We start from the raw sequence: 13,873 nt of genomic DNA on the forward strand, positions 1-13,873 counted from the left end.
ATAATTAAATATCCTACATAGAACATCTCTCTCTCCCCACACACACACACACACACAAACACACACACACACATACACACACAAGTTCACACAATTAAGTTCGTGAACTTTCCACCATGCGTTTACACAGTAAACAGTATATACATATACTGTTTACACAGTATATACATATATATGTATATATATATGTGTGTATATATATATATATATATATATGTATTTCTTATACCTCAATAATATAAATACAAACCCAATATAAAGATAGGCAAATGATTTAGTGGATACTTGACAAACGAAGATATATGAGTGGCCAGTAAGCACATGAAGAACATTTGAACATATTAGTCAGCACAGAAAACATATATTAGATCACAATGAAATATCACTACAAACCACCCAATGGCTAAGATGAAAAAGACTGACAACACCACATGTTGTTGAGGATGTAGAACGACTACAACTATCATGTTATTGGTGGGGATGTAAAGTGGTGCACCTACTTGAGACAAAGATCTGGCAATTTCCTCTAAAACTTAATACACGGCTACCGATGACGAAAACTGCACTCTTGAGTATTGACCTAATAGAAATGAAAGCCTATGTTCACAAAAAGACTTGTTCTAGAATGTTCATAGCAGCTTCATTTGTAATTGTCGTAACCTGGAAAGAGCACAGGTGTCCATCAATAGAAAACAGATAAAAACCTGTGATACATTCATATAGTGGAATGTCACTCAGCAAGAAACAGCAAGAAACGACTGATAAACTCAAGAACGGATTAATCTCAGCAACATATACAACGTGAAACAAACCTGACACAAAAGAGTATGGAGTGTATGATTCTGTTTATGCAAAGTTCTAGAACTTGATTTACTCTGCGGACTTGGAAGGAGTGTAAGGGGTCTTTCTGGGGTGATACAGATTTGGTTGGCACAGGTGTATACATTTGTTGGAACTCATGAAAATGTACACTTAAGATATGCGCATTTTATGTGAATACGTACATAAATTTTACCTTAAAAATTTTATTGAAAGAATCATAAACTTTGAATTTTAGCAATGATACATATGCCAAAGTATTTGGGGAAATTGTAGTGATGTCTACCATTTACCGTGACATGTATCCAAAAATAAGATGGAGTCATGGCTGGAGAGAGGGAAGGAATGAAGCACAGTGGTAGGTAAATATGAGTGTTCACTGCAAACTGCTTTCAACTTTCCTATACGGCTAAACATTTTCAAACTAAAACCTTGCAATAGAAAAAAAAAATTCTTAAAAATGAGTATTTTACAATAAAAGAAAAAAGTTAAAAAACAAAAAGAAGAAAGTAATCCCAGCTTCATAGTTATTAGCCATATGAACGTGACATTTTTAATAAACAGTGTATGTCCTAATTTCTTTATTTATAAAATGTACATGAAATAATATGGGACTGGTAAGGACTCTACCAGCTAATCTAAGTAAAGAAACATTTCTGGTATAAATAAACCCTGGGTAAATGCTTTAGCTACTGTTTTTAGTCAGCATAGAGTGCCCAGGGCCATAAACCCACAAAAATAAAATGTCACCAGAAGAGGACAATGTTTGCACTTTGTTAAAGCAGTTATATGTGTTGCATAGACGAAACCAAATCCACAGTGATTTTTTTTTCCCTGTGAGTGAATGTCATTTATTAGGACCCCTAAGTACATGTACTAGTAGAAAGGAAATACATTTTTTAAAACCCACAAAGCATATTTTTAGAAATGGTATTTCCTTGAATTTCATTCCAGGAAAACGCATGGCATGGAGCACACTGGGCCCAGAAAAGAAAGCCTGCCACATGCCACCGCAATAGATAGACTGGGGCCTTGGAGAGGAAACATGGAAGGAGAACATGGAACGTTAGGCCTCCCAGAGCCTTCCCGGCTGGCTGGTATTTAGCCCACTGAAGTTATGGGACTTTTGGAAATTCACCTTTGTAGGTCACCTTTAACTAACTTTATTGTTTATTTGTTTAGCGAAAATTTAAATCATAGCCTACTTGGGCAAGGTTCTATGCATGCCCTCTAGGACATAAACAAAATGAGATGGGAAGGTCATTGTAAAAGAAAAAATTCTAAGTGCAGCACAAGGAGAGGTTAGTACTATTTATATCCTGCCATCTCCTTTTCCAATATTCATTTTAAAAATACAATTTTAGCATTTTCAATCAACGCATAAAGTAACAGCATATTTTTACAAATGACAGGAATTCTCAAAGGTAAAAAGGAGCAGAATTTATGTGCACTATGTCTCACTTTGCTGAGAAGTGCATAAGTAAAAATACTTTTTTTATAAATTATATTTTCTATAGCTCTTATGAGTATTATCATTTTTATAAATAGATATTTTAAATACAAGTGGAATTTCTTAATGTGATCTATTTTACTTTCAATTTAGTAATGTTTCTGATAAGAAAACTGAGCTCTAGAATGTTGAAAATTATTTCATCTATTATGACTGTTGTCCTCTGTGTTGTCGAATATATATACTTGTGACAATTCTAAGAAAACGTGATTAGTAAGTGGATTCTTATCCAGGTCTTTAAAAGAACAACAACAAACAATTAAATTAAAGGAAAAGTACATTCCGTTCCCTTAACTCACTTTATTTTGGGATTATACTTTCTCTGCTAAAATTTAAGATGGAATGTCTAACAGTGACGACATTGTGCAGTAGACAGCAGTCCTCTGTGTGTGTGAAACATTTCAAATGAATGGAAATGTTCTCAGATATTTTATCTGGAACACTTTCGCTTATAGTATTTATTCAAATGTCCATATTTTCAGGGAAGAATTTAGGAAAATACCTTTCTATAAAAAGATGTCACTCCTTTTTGTCTATTTAAAAAAAAATAAACTCCTCCTCTTACCTCTAGTGTGTGCATGTGCACACACCCTGTACTATCAATATAAGCTAAAGATAAAATTAAAGGAACACTGGCTGCAAGTCAAATTCAGAAGTAACAGGAACAAGAAAGCTGGTCGGCAATACCTCTTAGCTCTTATCTTTTCCTCCCACTTATCTCTGCCAGGCTTGGGGGCTGGGATGTCTGCACTCTTTGCCCTCTTTCCTGAGTAGACACACAGCTACGAGTAAAGTGCCCTGTACTTCAGTGCCTTACTATTCTTCCCCTTGAGTGAAACCTTACTGGTAAGGAGAAATAAAATGTTACATGTAAATGAAAATAGTCATTTGGAAACCATCCTTCTGGGTCTTACCACCAATACACCGGTAATATTTAAATTTTCCTTCAATTTAAATAGTAATGAATTTGTCAAAGAAGTATTATTAGGAGACCTGTATTCTAATAAAGTTGACCACTGACTTTAGGTGAGTCCAATGTTTTCTAAATTAATGCAAGTTACTTAGGAGGGTAAAAGGCCAAATCCCTCCCAGTGAAGGTCATCATAGAGTAAAATTATAGGGGGAAAGTAAGGCATCATGAAGGAGTGTAGAGGTTTTCATTATTGTTTTGTTGAGGTTTTTATTAGCCACGAGATTATATGACTGTATTTACTTGAAAGTACATAACTGTCCTTGAAATTAATCATCACATAATTTCAACAAGTGTGCTCTCTTTAGTTTACCCAAATAGAGAGGTTTCCCTATATTAATTTTGTCTCTTTCCTAAGTATCCTTAACATTCTTTGTCTTGAATTATTTATGTCTATGTCTCAAGTATTAAGAGCACAGTGAAACTTACAATTTTTCTAAGTTCCTGACACGTATTAAGCTTTGTTTTCTGCCTAGACCTGTTCACCTTTTTGTCTTCAACAGTTTCTGGAATAATGCACTGCAGAACTGCATCTGTATTAAGAATCTAAATTCAGATTTCAATTTACTCAAGAGGAATTGGCCAACCTTCTAATCTGAGATGACACTTAAAGATCACACTTATTTTCTCACTCTTCTCCATTACATTTTAAATTTTAACAGCTTTTCCTCAAATCATATGTGAAAAAATTTTTATAATCCAACATCATGACCAATCGTATTTCTGCCAAGCCATCCTTGGTCTAATCTATCTTCCTTCTTTCCTTTCTCTCTTTCTTTCTCCCCTTCCTGCCTCTTCCCCTCCTTCCCTCCCTTTGGCTTCTTTCTTTTAAAATTCTATGCAACCCGATATAAAAGAAATGGAACAGAAAATGTAGAAGGATAACAGTTGTCCTAGTACATTTCCTCCTTTTCCACACAGCTCCATCTTGGCTGGTGTGGCTCTACCCACGGCTCCACTCCGGCTCCTGAGAGCCTGCGCCTACAGAGGAAGGGGAGGACGGAAGGAGGGCTGCCCATCTGGCGATAATCTGAGCTGATTATCAGGCAACACTTGGAGGCAGACAGGTGGATAAAGCAGCGATTTGATTTTCTAAAGCAAAATCCACCAGAAATAAAGATGGTGCAATTTGCTGAAATTCCATCACACTTATCAACAGATATACCAAATGGAAAGCAAAGGCTACCTGTGGATCTATCATTATTACGGACACTGATAAAAAGCACACTTTTACTGGTAGAAAATAGTACTAATAATCTCACCCTGGGAATATTGGTAGCACCAGAACAAATTCTACTTCAAAATATATGTGAGTAAGGTGGAAAAGCATTTCTCCGCTGATTCCACACATACCTAAAATCCTAAGTGCTATGAGGATACCCAGCAGGGCAGCTATAGGCCACTGAGTGCAAAAATTTCTGACACAAACCCTATTTCTGAGGACTTATATTCAATCACAAAAGTCTGTTTAAAACTAAACTTGGTAAGGAAAGATGATATAGGAACATTTGTGACAACATAGATGGATCTTGAGAGTATAACGCTAAGCGAAATAAGTCAGACAGAAAAAGCAGAGAACCCTATGATTTCACTGATATGTGGTATATAAACCAAAAACAAGACAAACAAATGAGAAACAAAAACTCATAGACACAGACAATAGTTTAGTGGTTACCAGAGGGTAAGGGGGGTGGGAGGAGGGAGATGAGGGTAAAGGGGGATCAAATACATGGTGATGGAAGGAGAACTGACTCTGGGTGGTGAACACACAATGGGATTTAAAGTTGATGTAATACAGAATTGTACACCTGAAATTATGTAATTTCATTAACAATTGTCACCCCAATAAATAAATTTAAATTAAAAAAAAACACTAAACTTGGCACAAATCTTAGCTGAAGAGAACTCCAGCAAATACAACAAAAATGAAGAAAAAACCCTACAAACTTAACTTTCAGAACATTGCTTGCAAGGGAGAGCAAAAGTAAATTCTCAATACTTATTAATCTTTTCATATAGAAAATTAAATTTGGCAAGTGGCAAGATCATTTACAGTCTAATAATCCCCAGTATCTTGAAGGGAATAAATAATTTAAAAGAGTGAGAATTAAACTCAGGAAAGGCTGTCAGTTCTAGAAATAATTTTTCTCTTGAATTTTTCAAAGTTTCATTTTTTAGTGGTATCAAGTGGCTCAGCCCACAGTCATACACACAAATATAATTGATCAAAAAAAAGCTTTGCTCTCTTAGAATAACAAGACGGCAGAATTTGAGAATAGTCTAAACTCTAAGATATACGAGGTGTGACAATTAAGTTCGCGAACTCACCCTAGAAAAAGTGCTACACTCCTCATTGCTGAATATCACTACAGTCACCTTCGAAGTCCTCCCCTTGGAAACTTATGCACTGACACCAGTGCCTAGTCCACCCTTCAAAGCAATTCTGGAACTCTTTCTGGAATGGCCATCAGAGCTGTCATTGTATTACCGTTGATGTCCTGAATGTCATCACAATGTCTTCCTTTCAGTATTTCCTTTATCTTCAGGTAAAGAAGTCACTGGGGGCCAGATCAGGTGAGTAGGGAGGGTGTTCCAATACAGTTATTTGTTTACTGTCTAAAAACTCCCTGACAGACGGTCTGTGTGAGCTGGTGCATTGTCGTGATGCAAGAGCTATGAATTGTTGGTGAAAATTTCAGGTCGTTTTCATCTTTTTCATGCAGTCTTTTTAGCACTTCCAAATAGTAAATTTGGTTAACTGTCTGGCCAGGTGGTACAAATTCATAATGAATAATCTCTCTATCAAACGAGGTTAGCAACACTGTTGCACCAAGTTTGCAGAGTTAATTGTCAGACCTCTGTAGCTCTTACAATTTTAAGGCAATGGATACTTTCTCTTAGATCCCAAATAATCTGGGAACCCTAACCAGAGACGTTTAATAACTCTCAGGAATTGATGCTCTCAGTTAACTTTGATCTTTCATTTATTTGTAGACCTCAGTTCTCAATCATAGGAGGTCTAAAATGGCAAAGTTAAGTGTTGTAGTAGATAACAGATGATTGCCAAGAACACTAAAATACCTCCAAGTCAAATGACCATGTAACCATCCTATTTATTAATGTAAACTCTACAAATATTTACTACTTTGTTCATGCATTCAATCATTCAACAAACATTTATTTGGCACATACTCGGCAAAACACCCACAAAAAAACCCTAAAATCCACTGAAAAGTACAAATATATTTTCACTTGAGGATTTTGATAGCTTCTGTTTTTTCTTGGAGCACCAGGCACTAAACAAACATTTAACTTGAGACAGATCTTGAAATTATGAACATAGCACGCAACTCATCAACACCGATTGAACCTCACAGGCTAAGGACTGGGAGTAATCCCTTCTTCCTTCTTTCATTCTCTCTTGTTTGTCTTTGCTCTATTTCTTCTGTCTTTCCTCACTGTTTAGACACAATGATACTTGATTGTGATGGAACTGGTCAGCTCACATTAGAAACTGCTCATAGGAAAAATCAGTAGGAAAAGACAGACGCGTATGTACATAATATTCTCTCTATGTAGATAGACTTATGTTAGTATGGATGTCTATCTATACATAACAATTATATTATCTTGAGATGGATGAATAGGAAGGTTAGCAAGGTTTTTTTAACTCTTCAAAAGAGACTCCATAGCAAATATAGTGGTATCAATATTTTAAAATATGGGGGTGGGTACATAGGTTTATTATTTTCTGTAGGTACAAACTACTTCATAATAAAAATGAATAACCAGAAACTCATATAATATCGTATGCCAACTGTAACTGAAAATTTTTAGAAGTTGTTTTAAGTTAATATGTTTTTAAAATTTTGTGGTTTAAAAGAAAAATGCTGTAGAAATTCAGGTCATTAGAAGGAGCTGTTCTGGTAAGTCCAATTTTCTTACTCCTGAGCCCAGAACGCCCAGGCTGATTATTCTCCATCTTTAGCCAGAGGAACAATGGACAGTTAATATGGAAGAAAAGACTGTCCCTGATATGACGTCAGTGGCACTTCTGCAAATGGGTGGTCATGTCTAGATGGAAGGGAATTATCTGAACATAATTATGTTGAATCCTCTGGCTTTAAAAGAGTGTTTCCACTCATGTACCATTCGGGAAAGCTACTCTTTCACGGCCTTACAAGGTATGAATGTGAGGTTTAAGAGACACAGCTAATGGACGTCACATTTTCAATGCTGCTAAAAATGTACGATAAGAGTATGGATTTCGGAATTACACTGTGCACACTTAAAGTACCAATTAGTTGTGCAAGACCACAATTGACTTTTTTTTTAAACCCTTCACAAACACTTCCTTTCCTTTCAAAATTGCCATTAAACATTTTCTAATGTAATTGCAAGGTTTTCATTGGATGCTGGGGGACTCTAGCAGGAAGGGAACCCACAAATATCTTATTAATTGCATCATATGTAACTTTTAGAATTAATAACAAGGAGCCAAACAATTTTGTTTTTGTTTTTATCATAGTGGTAAATAAGTCTGAAACACTTCACTGGTAAGGAACGAGTAACTTGAGATGTATTGTTAAATATGAGGGCGGAACTATATCATATAAATAAGTGGTATTACACAGTACACGTTTTTCTGAAAAAGTAGTTTCCATGCATTAGAGTTAGATACATACCCCAATAAGAAGGCATATTGACTTATAATTTTCAATATTACATCCTTGTATTTTTTATTATATGATATTTTTCAACTAGGGGAGGAACATGGTCTCATAAAGCTGATATTTATTATTCCATATTTATAGAACTAGTAGTACATTTCAGGAAATGAGAAAGTCTGAGAAGTCAAATATAATTTGTTGTCCTGTGCACAAAAGAAGACAGAACAGGAAAATCACCATGTTTAAATAATCTGGCTCAGGAACTTAGTCATAATACTTTAAATAATCAAATAATCCAATATAAGGGAATGCTTTGATATTATTATCTCTCCATAAATGCAGCCTTTTTATAGATGATAAATCTTATCATGTAGGATTCTTAATTTGACTAGACAACAAAGCAAAGTGTCCTTTAATCCAGTTCTCATTTTCAACACTGTACTTACTGTGTGTATTTTGTGGAAGGTAAGGCAGATACTAAGTGCAATTCACCATAACAACCGAAATACCCCTTCTTTGAATGTTATCTTTAAGTCATGAATTCTTCTCATTTTGTTAGTAAGTAACCTTCGTACCAGGGAATTCAATGAATTCTTATGTTAAATTCAGAGAACATACTAGTGAATGAGAATTTGTTTTGCCTTGGACTCCTTGTACCTGTATAACAGTAAATGTCTCAAGAGCCTTAACAAAGCTTTTGGGGGAGAAATGTCCTGAAGCTGAATTGTTTTTAAGTCCTTTCCTTGTAATTTATAAAACTTTACTTCACACTTTGGAAGGATCCAGAGAAATAAAAGTCAAGTCATTTCCTATTCTCTGCATGCATGAAGAACAAAATGGGGGCAAAGCGATGAAGACATCAACGCTGATGGAGGGCAGTGGGGGGGAGGGGGCAGGCCAGGGATACTGGCTACAGTCAAGGGCCATAAGAGCTCCCACACACTGATCCCCCAAATTCTGTGCCATGGAGCAGAGAACTGAAACTGGGCCACATGGTGAAAAGCAAATGAAAAAGCCTTCCTTTGTTACTTACCATTTTCAGTTTTCTCTCAGCTTTCAGATTTTCTACCCTTCCGTCTCTCAGTGACTGAGCTGGCACCTTTACAACATCAGCCCCACCGTTTGCTCTGGGGCCCGGGTCCTATCTTTTCCCTAAATCTCCAGAGTTGTCCTCTCTCTGACATTTTCCTGCACTGAGTTCTGGCATTATCTTTCCCATATCCATGTACCTGTATCAAACAACACTGACCTCCTTTAAGCACCAAACCAGAAAGCCTGGCTCTCCAAAAAAACATCATATGTGCGTATCAGTGTTTCTAAACAGCTGAAAAACACACGTAAGCCCAGAATAGAGATGTAACAGCATGGGAAGAGAGTGGTACTCAAAGCTAAAAACTATGGTCTCGGCCCAGCTCACCCTTAACTCAACTGCCCATTTCAGTATTTTGAACTTTAAGTGAGAAGGTTATACTCAGAGCAGCCCTGGTCCTCCCCTGCAGAGAAATGCAAAGAAGGTTGAAACTGGTTATCATAATGGGGGCGAGGGGCCTGGGGAAGCTATTGGCCTTTGGTTCCTGGAACCAGGGCTACTAACCGTTCTAAAAGCCATGGGACAATCTTGCATCATAAGTGTCACTAGTCACCCCACTGAGAAACACCAATAAATAATTTTTAACGTCCCTTTAACCAGTCTGGACTTTTTTTTTAATTTATTGGGGTGACATTGGTTAATACAATTATATAGGTCTCAAATGTACAATTCTGTAATACATCATCTATATATCACACTGTATGTGTTATAGACTCAGTGTCCTTCCATCACCATATATTTGACGCCCTTTTTCCTCTTCTACCACCGCCCCCACCCTCTGGTAAACATTAAGCTGTTGTCTGTGTCTATGAGTTTTTGTTCGTTTGTCTTGTTTATTGCTTTCAGTTTTATATCCCACAAAAAAGTGAAATCATATGGTTTAAACTAAATAGCGTCTGCACAGCAAAAGAAACCATTAAAGAAACAAAGAGGCAACCAACAAAATGGGAGGAGACATCTGCAGACAACACTTTTGATAAGGGGCTAATATGTACAATATAAACAGAACTCATATAACTGAACAACAACAACAAAAACAAACAATCCAATTAAAAAGGACCTGAATAGATACTTTTCCTAAGAAGACATACAAACGGCCAACAGATATATGTGAAAATGCTCAACGTCACTAGCTATCAGGGAAATGCAAATGAAAACCACAATGAGATACCACCTCACACCTGTTAAGAATGTCTGTTATCAATAAGACAAGAAATTATAAGTGTTGGAGAGGCTGTGGAAAAAAAGTCTGAACTCTTAAGCTTAAATGGAATGTAGAGAATTTAAGAGACTTAGAAAAGAGCTGTGAGAATGAACACATTTTGGGATTATAGAGCTTTATAGGAAAAGTTCACAAAAATGCATCTATCTCTCCTGAAGAGAAAAAGGATGATTCGCATTTATGATGATACAGGGGGATTCTGACCAATAAATTCTCTCTTTACATGGAAGAAGAAATAAAATGCCATGCTAGGAGGTTAGGAATTACTTAGGATTTCTTGACAATAAGGTTTCTAAGAAAGGAACATCTATATTTGGTCTCAAAAGAAAAGTGGGTACCTGAGTATGAAGGTTTGAAAATAAATAGATTCTCACTGGTGTCAAAAAAGTTCAAGCGGGGTCTTATTTATAGAGTCAGGAGGAATAGTCGGTAAGTTTTCAAGGTCTTTCCAGCACATCTGTTTTTATGGATACATGTATTAGGTGTCTACGCACTACAATATTCTACCAAATTGACAGAATTGAGTTGAATATGAAGGCACAACTTCCCAGCCACCATCTCCCCTAATCCTTACTGCCTGCCTCACACTTCGAAGTGAGTCAGTCTCAAGGTCCAACAAAGAAGGATGTGATGGGAAAACTGGAATCTAGCCCCACATTGCAGTACAATCGAGTTTGTTTTGAGAAATCAAACAAACAAACAAACAAAAACAGAAACAGCAAAGGACTCTTAGGAGAGAAAATATTTGTCTCCATGGACAGAATAAAAGTCCTACCAAATGAAATAAATGCTTGTGGGCAAATACATGTCATTATTGGGATGTACTGTACCCCTTCTCCCTTGTTCTTCATTCAGTTTTCGTCCACTCAGTATACCAAGGTGTACCCTCTCTCCTGTTTATTTTTCCATCCATGAAAGATGCATGGATAGAATTTATCCTTTGGGTAGGTCTTTGCCAGAAAGCACTTTCAAAATAAAAGTATTTTACTTGTACTATCTCAACAGTAAAACATGTACTTCCAACACTGGTTGGCTAGCAAGCTTTTCTCTTGAGTATGCAACAGTATTGTTAATAAATTTTCAAGCTGTTAATATACACACATTAAACAAAACAGTCACCACCCTGTTCTACCATTATAAATCGTAGGGTTAGTAACCCTTGGTAGAACTAAATGAAAACATTCTGGCCACTGAGACTTTATTGTTTGAAAAATGTCATGATAATACTAGTTATCAACAAATATAGTTTTGCTTTTCAGTGTTTCAAAATATAATTCATCCACAAGATCTTAACTAATTGAAAACAGTTAACGAAATCTGATATATGTCGACATACAATATAAATTAATTGAATCTGTTTGGTTAGAATTTATGAATAATACAGAAATAAAATTTGTTTTAAGCCAATGTAGGGGATATTTTATTTCTAATATCCTTGTAACATCCCACAGAGTATACAATAATAAGTATGAGAAGCAGCATATCAAATTTCTTTTCATTTATGTCCATTTCCCAATGAAATCAAAGGATTACATTCTCTGCGTAATCTCCTTCCAGGGTTCTTACTGCAATAGAGTATGACTATCGTCCATTTTAAAACTATCTCTCAAAATTAATAATTAGTGAGACAAATGAAAAAAATTAACACAAACCTTAAGATCACCAGCAGATCAGAAGAAAAATACGTTCTTTGAGGACTGAAGCAATATATTCACAAAAGTCTTTTAAATGGAAGCTGTTCACAAAAGAAGTCTCATGGAAGACAGTACGGTTTTCATATGCCAGGTGCTTCTGGAAGGAAAGAAAAGCACACCTTTGGGATATGTCCAAAGTACCATTACGGCCAGTCTCAGCCACCGTGGTCAGAAAGTGCTATTATTAGCATGAACTGCTATTATTAAAATAATGGTATTAATGCCTGTTAATTTTGTACCCCCCAAATCTCCTTATTCATAAATGGCAGGGTGGGGAACAGTAAACTTTCAGCACCGTATTTAGGAATCTCTAAAGGTCAGAAGTATTTCATTAAACTAAGTGAACTCCGCTTTCCCTCTTATCTAAACAGCCAGGATTGAAGAACTGGGGGTGGGGTGTGTGTCCGAGGGCAGCGACACGAGTATTGTGGAATATTTCTACCAGCTTCAAGGCTCTGTGCAAGGGGCTTCATCTACAGGGCCCTTCAGTCTGCAGAACGGCCCTGCAACTGGAGTGTTGTGGCCCCATTTTACAGATGAGAAGAGTAAAGCACAGTCAGGCTTAGAATGGGTCTATGAAAACCCAGGGGCCTCGGGTCTGGCTCTTTCCTCATTTTACTCCATGGCCTATGTGATTTAGAAAAAACAAAGTTGACAAGAGAACAGATAATGCCAACATATATTAAATTAATTCAAATATTACTGAATTAATAAAGAAGTGTTCTTTCTTCATTTGCTTCAGTGTTACATCAAATACTGTCTTACTCAGTCAGGCTCCACAGAAATACAGACACTCAGCTGTAAGCGGTACACTTTTTCCTGCCTTTCTTCCTTATGCAAAGAGAGAGAACTCACTGGAAACCCAGCAGCTCCCTTGTGTCATGAGGCAGGTTTGTGTGCTGAGTTCCATATATGATAGCTATGCACACGTCTAGTCTTCCTCTGGTCCCTTTGTATAACCTACGTTCCTTCACTTCTGGTGAAAGAGAACTCTGCCTTTTCCTGAGCGTTTTCCTGATGCGATGAGAAATGGAACCCACAGTTTCTGTGGATACCACGGAGTGATATCACTATCTTGTCATGGCTAATCCATTTTAACAGCTGAGAGTGACTGAGCAAGGCTCGGTCTAGATTTTTATTCTCAGTTTTTGGTTCAATATCGACATATTTCAGGTGGTTCCAGTGCCAACACAGATAGCCCCACAGCTTACCCTCTACCAGCTGCCCCAGCATCCACTCCTGCAGTGTGTTTCAAGGTCACAGACCACCAATTAACCACCTGAAAATTTCCCTTGAAGTTCTAGCTTTTAATGCCATAGACCCCTGCCTGAGTCTTGGAACTTTCAGCTCATATCCACACTGCATTGGGGGAACTAGAGAATGATGGAGTAGGAAGGTCACACATAACTTTTCAAAATTTTTCTTTTCTTTTTGGTACTGAAAGCTTAAGTCATGAATAAACAAACAGGGGAAAACCATTGATAGCATTTTCAGAGTTCTGCAGACCTGTAGCCTGGGATTATTACATGGGGGTAAAGAAAAAAGAACACAGCCAGTTTATCTTTGTATAAAAGAAGGGAAAAAACGCTTGACAAAGAATGAGCAAAAAAAAAGAAGGTATTTGGACTGTAGAATCTAATCTAAATGACAGGAATAAAAAATAACTAGAAACTCTTCTTAAAACCTCATATACCAGCATTGTTTTTTTGATACCACATAAAGCAAAGTTTCAGATTCTATCTCTAACTTGTAGACTTCTTTTCCCATAAAATCCCAATGTCAATTTTCAAGTATTCACTCAGCCACTATTTATTGCATACTTATGAGTCAATCAATAAGTCAGAAAATTCCAGGAATACTGAAATAAGCAAGATTGTCTTTCCCTGAAGCATCTTATT

General features: G+C 36.6%; 1 protein-coding gene across 8 annotated transcripts in view; it reads right to left on the reverse strand.

Moving 5' to 3' along the window:
- Positions 1 to 13,873, reverse strand: part of ENOX1 (ecto-NOX disulfide-thiol exchanger 1) — a 512,775-nt gene that overhangs the window by 240,099 nt on the left and 258,803 nt on the right. For 5 of the 8 annotated variants that reach the window (XM_081045511.1, XM_081045513.1, XM_081045514.1 and 2 more), the window contains exon 3: positions 11,934 to 12,072. The exons of the other annotated variants lie outside the window; for them this stretch is intronic. The gene's annotated coding sequence lies outside the window, so the exon portion shown is untranslated. The remainder of the gene's footprint in view (positions 1 to 11,933; positions 12,073 to 13,873) is intronic. 8 annotated transcript variants of the gene reach the window in all.

This window comes from Rhinolophus hipposideros (genome assembly GCF_964194185.1).
Source record: "Rhinolophus hipposideros genome assembly, chromosome: 4".
NCBI classification, from domain to species: Eukaryota; Metazoa; Chordata; class Mammalia; order Chiroptera; family Rhinolophidae; genus Rhinolophus; species Rhinolophus hipposideros.